Here is a 6,314-nt window from a genome sequence, read left to right as displayed (position 1 = left end):
TTATTATTTTATTGTTTCCCTTCTACGTGGTGACTTTACCGAAAGAACCAAGACTATGAATCCCTGCAGTCACCAAAGCTTTAAATCAAAACGGTTTTCTTTTAATGTATTTAAAGCTTTCCACGGGAAGTGGACGAAATCTTGATGACAATATTTAACCACGACACACAAACAGAGGAATGAACTTTTAAGAACTTTTTTTTCCACAACTTCGTTGAACTCGCCTTCGAAAAGTGCGTCAATGATGCTGCTCCCACAACAACAACATGTGGCGCCCGCTTCTTGGGCGAGGCGATTTCAGAGTTTAGGGACCGCGGCGTTTTTCACCTACTCCAATTAATATTTAAATAAGAAGCCGTCCAAACAAATTTGTAATTGCTTTAAAACATTAATTGATGCCGATTTTGATGCAGGCATGCATTGTCAACGGATCTGAGTACGTGTGCAAAATGTGGAATTGATTGGACAGCGGGAAGTGGACGAAATTTTGATTACAAAATTTGACCACGACAAACAGAGGAATCCAGTTAAGTAAAACCGTTGAATAAAACAATTCCAATAAGAAATGGGACTTTTTACATCGAAAAAAATCGCAGCCTTTGCGATTTGCTAAGGGTCCGTCCATAAATGACGTCACGATGCGTGACGAGGGGGGGGTGTTTGAGAAATGTGACGTCACATCAAAATGCGCAACTTTAAATGAAAAATATAATTGTTATAACAACACTCCTACTACATCAGAGTGCAGCGCCACATTAAATACGCACTACAATGACAATAGTTTAAAGCGATTTGAAGCATGTTTTATTTGGGGGGGGGGGGGCAGAGCTTTGTGACGTCATATTCGAAGGGGGGTTTGACTTTTTGTGATGCCGTGACGAGGAGGGGGGGTCAAAAATAGTCCAAAATCGCGTGACGTCATTTATGGACGGCCCCTAATCGCATTGTTTCAAATTGCGATTTCGGTCGTCCCGAGTTCGGTTCCTGCTCACGGCCAACACCAGTGACGATTATCTTAATCGGTACTGGGCCTCTCCTAGGTAGACTCAGCCTCAAATGAGTACCTGGTGCGGTGTGTAAACATCGCCACCCGGGAGACAAAGGCGGTCGGGCGTGGAGTTGGCCACCCACTCCCTCGCGTGCCGTGCCTTGTCAGCCTTGCTAAGACTGTGTCCGTGTATAGTACAATTTATATTGCTGCACTGACCTCTACTGACGACATGGCCAACTACAAATGCATCGAGTATTGATAGCTCGTTACTGCACGGACATCTATCCGGATAAAGAAGAAATAAGTAATATTTAAAAATACTTTTATAAAAACGCGCTTTAATGAAATGTACCGTACGAGTATTGGCAGAACTCCACCACGACTCCAGGAAGTGGCCCCGAAGCTTGCCACAACGTACGGGCACCGTGGTGATTCACAGCCAACGTCAGTTGAGCGTGGACAATTAGAGCGAAACCGAAACATAACATATAAAAAAATATTGCTGATTTTTTTTATTTTTAATGATAGAATATAGTATTGCCATCAGTATGACATAAGCATACCGAGTTTGCAGTCGATACCACATTGGGAAGTGGGTTAAAATTGAGTTACAAGATTTGAGGATACAACAGAGTTGAGGATTCAACAGACAGAGTTAAATAAAATCGTTCTATAAAAATCATGCATACGCATGGAGTAGGTAATGATTTCCAACATGCGCTTGTCCTCGGAAGAATGTAGCGATAAAAAACACTCGGTAGGGCTCTCGCTCCAGGCACGCGGGCACAATAGTCGGCTGGGCGGAGACGACGTGGGGCCCAGATGGACCACGGATCTGCGGTGGATCTGTGGTGGATCGGTGGATCTGTAGATCTGTGGTGGATCTGCGGTGGATCTGTGGTGGATCGGTGGATCTGTAGATCTGTGGTGGATCTGTGGGGGATCTGTGGGGGATCTGTGGTGGATCTGTGGTGGATCTATGGTGGATCTGTGGATCTGTGGTGGATCTATGGTGGATCTATGGTGGATCTGTGGTGGATCGGTGGTGGATCTGTGGTGGATCTGTGGTGGATCTGCGGTGGATCTGCGGTGGATCTATGGTGGATCTGTGCATCTATGGTGGATGTGGATCTGTGGATCCGCGGTGGATCTATGGTGGATCTGCGGTGGATCTGCCCGGGAGCTCGGCTCGTTCGCTTTGCTCGCGTGGGGGCGTCCAGGATGCCGGTGCGGCTTCTTTAAGCGCCGATTGTTTTTAATCTCTCTTTAAATGTTGAGCCAGCCCTTTGATCAATGTTATCGCTGTTGCGTGGACCTCCGAAATATGCAGTGCTTGTTGAACTTCACACTCTTGGTTGAACTTCATATTCCTGCAGTCACAAAAGTTGTAAGCCTGTTGAACTTCTTTCGCACCGTAAGCCAACCGCGCTAATCAAAAATGCGGGGTGAAGGACAACGAACTCGACACAAAAAGCAGCTCTTAAGATTCGTATAAGTATGTATTGTAAGACCTTGGTGTGAAGGCCTTTCCCAACATGATGAACCCAGGAAAGCCTTACCGGGTTTCAGGACTCTTCGTGCTGCAAGGGAGCAGTGATTGCTGTGTCATGCCGATTCCAACGTCGTCATTTGTGGGTACTTTTTCAGATTTTACAAATTCGGAACGTAACGTCGGCACCCACGAATGCCGAATCTGGCGAACGTCGCGGGATCTTTAACGTCCACTCTGAAGCAAGCAGGCGGCGTGCAGAATGGTTGCGGGTCATAAACCCGAAGTGTTCGTCGATCTCTTATTCTACTCCACCTCCTCCTCCTCCTGATTCGATGGATTGTGACGATTAAATATTGTTTTTTTGTAACAAGGGGGCCGTCTATAAATGACGTCACGCGATTTTGGACGATTTTTGACCCCCCCCCTTCGTCACACGGCGTCACAAAAAGTCAGACCCCCCTCAAATATGACGTCACAAAGCTCTGCCCCCCCCCCGCCCCCCGAAAAAAACACATGCTTCAAATCGCTTTAAACTAGTCATTGTAGTGCGTTTTTAATGTGGCGCTGCACTCTGATGTTGTAGGAGAAATCATTTATTAAAAAAAAGTCTATTTAATTAAGTAGAACGTGTTGTCTATATTTATTTAAAGTTGCGCATTTTGATGTGACGTCACATTTCTCAAACCCCCCCCCCGTCACACATCGTCACAAATGTCTGACCCCCCCCCCCTAGCTGCGTGACGTCATTTATGGGCGGCCCCCTTGCTCAAAACAATGTGATCCAAACAATAGAACAGGAGTTGAGGTTGAGTGGAGAGCTTCTCGTCATTTACAGCAAGGGTCAGAATTGATTTGTGGCACTTCTTTCAGACGGCTGATGGAGATGGAGAGCAACAACTACAATTTCACATTCAGACAACCGCGCCAGGGGTCGCGGAGTTGGACATCGCTGCGATGTCTCCTTCATATTCGTGGACCGGGCACTGCGTCTTTTATACGCACGGTCTTTTCTGGATGACCACAGTCGCACCACTACTCTTGGAGAGTTTAAATTTGTGCATCAGGTATCCGCATCTGCCGTGGTTTGTGCAGTGGATGCGTTTTAGGGGTAAACCATTTTTTAAACAACGGTTTTTTAACTCTTGGTTCTTTCGGTAAAGTCACGTAGAAGGGAAACAATATATATAAAAATATATATTTTTATTATTTTATTGTTTCCCTTCTACGTGGTGACTTTACCGAAAGAACCAAGACTATGAATCCCTGCAGTCACCAAAGCTTTAAATCAAAACGGTTTTCTTTTAATGTATTTAAAGCTTTCCACGGGAAGTGGACGAAATCTTGATGACAATATTTAACCACGACACACAAACAGAGGAATGAACTTTTAAGAACTTTTTTTCCACAACTTCGTTGAACTCGCCTTCGAAAAGTGCGTCAATGATGCTGCTCCCACAACAACAACACGTGGCGCCCGCTTCTTGGGCGAGGCGATTTCAGAGTTTAGGGACCGCGGCGTTTTTCACCTACTCCAATTAATATTTAAATAAGAAGCCGTCCAAACAAATTTGTAATTGCTTTAAAACATTAATTGATGCCGATTTTGATGCAGGCATGCATTGTCAACGGATCTGAGTACGTGTGCAAAATGTGGAATTGATTGGACAGCGGGAAGTGGACGAAATTTTGATTAAAAAAATTGACCACGACAAACAGAGGTATCCAGTTAAGTAAAACCGTTGAATAAAACAATTCCAATAATAAATAGGACTTTTCAAATCGAAAAAAATCGCAGCCTTTGCGATTTGCTAAGGGTCCGTCCATAAATGACGTCACGTACCTAGGGGGGAGGTGGGTCAGACATTTGTGACGGTGTGACGAGGGGGGGGGTGTTTGAGAAATGTGACGTCACATCAAAATGCGCAACTTTAAATAAAAAATATAATTGTTATAACAACACTCCTACTACATCAGAGTGCAGCGCCACATTAAGTACGCACTACAATGACAATAGTTTAAAGCGATTTGAAGCATGTTTTATTTTTTTTGGGGGGGGCAGAGCTTTGTGACGTCATATTCGAAGGGGGGTTTGACTTTTTGTGATGCCGTGTGACGAGAAGGGGGGGGTCAAAAATAGTCCAAAATCGCGTGACGTCATTTATGGACGGCCCCTAATCGCATTGTTTCAAATTGCGATTTCGATTTGAAATCGATCAATCGTTCAGCCCTAGTGGGTGGTATGCTCCGAACCCGGTCGTCCCGAGTTCGGTTCCTGCTCACGGCCAACACCAGTGACGATTATCTTAATCGGTACTGGGCCTCTCCTAGGTAGACTCAGCCTCAAATGAGTACCTGGTGCGGTGTGTAAACATCGCCACCCGGGAGACAAATGCGGTCGGGCGTGGAGTTGGCCACCCACTCCCTCGCGTGCCGTGCCTTGTCAGCCTTGCTAAGACTTTGTGTCCGTGTATAGTACAATTTATATTGCTGCACTGACCTTTACTGACGACATGGCCAACTACAAATGCATCGAGTATTGATAGCTCGTTACTGCACGGACATCTATCCGGATAAAGAAGAAATAAGTAATATTTAAAAATACTTTTATAAAAACGCGCTTTAATTAAATGTACCGTACGAGTATTGGCAGAACTCCACCACGACTCCAGGAAGTGGCCCCGAAGCTTGCCACAACGTAAGGGCACCGTGGTGATTCACAGCCAACGTCAGTTGAGCGTGGACAATTAGAGCGAAACCGAAACATAACATATAAAAAAATATTGCTGATTTTTTTTATTTTTAATGATAGAATATAGTATTGCCATCAGTATGACATAAGCATACCGAGTTTGCAGTCGATACCACATTGGGAAGTGGGTTAAAATTGAGTTACAAGATTTGAGGATACAACAGAGTTGAGGATTCAACAGAGTTAAATAAAATCGTTCTATAAAAATCATGCATACGCATGGAGTAGGTAATGATTTCCAACATGCGCTTGTCCTCGGAAGAATGTAGCGATAAAAAACACTCGGTAGGGCTCTCGCTCCAGGCACGCGGGCACAATAGTCGGCTGGGCGGAGACGACGTGGGGCCCAGATGGACCACGGATCTGCGGTGGATCTGTGGTGGATCGGTGGATCTGTAGATCTGTGGTGGATCTGTGGTGGATCTGTGGGGGATCTGTGGTGGATCTGTGGTGGATCTATGGTGGATCTGTGGATCTGTGGTGGATCTATGGTGGATCTATGGTGGATCTGTGGTGGATCGGTGGATCTGTGGTGGATCTGTGGTGGATCTGTGGTGGATCTGCGGTGGATCTGCGGTGGATCTATGGTGGATCTGTGCATCTATGGTGGATGTGGATCTGTGGATCCGCGGTGGATCTATGGTGGATCTGCGGTGGATCTGCCCGGGAGCTCGGCTCGTTCGCTTTGCTCGAGTGGGGGCGTCCAGGATGCCGGTGCGGCTTCTTTAAGCGCCGATTGTTTTTAATCTCTCTTTAAATGTTGAGCCAGCCCTTTGATCAATGTTATCGCTGTTGCGTGGACCTCCGAAATATGCAGTGCTTGTTGAACTTCACACTCTTGGTTGAACTTCATATTCCTGCAGTCACAAAAGTTGTAAGCCTGTTGAACTTCTTTCGCACCGTAAGCCAACCGCGCTAATCAAAAATGCGGGGTGAAGGACAACGAACTCGACACAAAAAGCAGCTCTTAAGATTCGTATAAGTATGTATTGTAAGACCTTGGTGTGAAGGCCTTTCCCAACATGATGAACCCAGAAAAGCCTTACCGGGTTTCAGGACTCTTCGTGCTGCAAGGGAGCAGT

Source organism: Petromyzon marinus, chromosome 40, assembly GCF_048934315.1.
Source record: "Petromyzon marinus isolate PM22_M1 ecotype Great Lakes invasive population chromosome 40, UKy_Petmar_22M1.pri1.0, whole genome shotgun sequence".
Taxonomy (NCBI): Eukaryota; Metazoa; Chordata; class Hyperoartia; order Petromyzontiformes; family Petromyzontidae; genus Petromyzon; species Petromyzon marinus.
Note: the sequence above shows the minus strand (reverse complement) of the source record.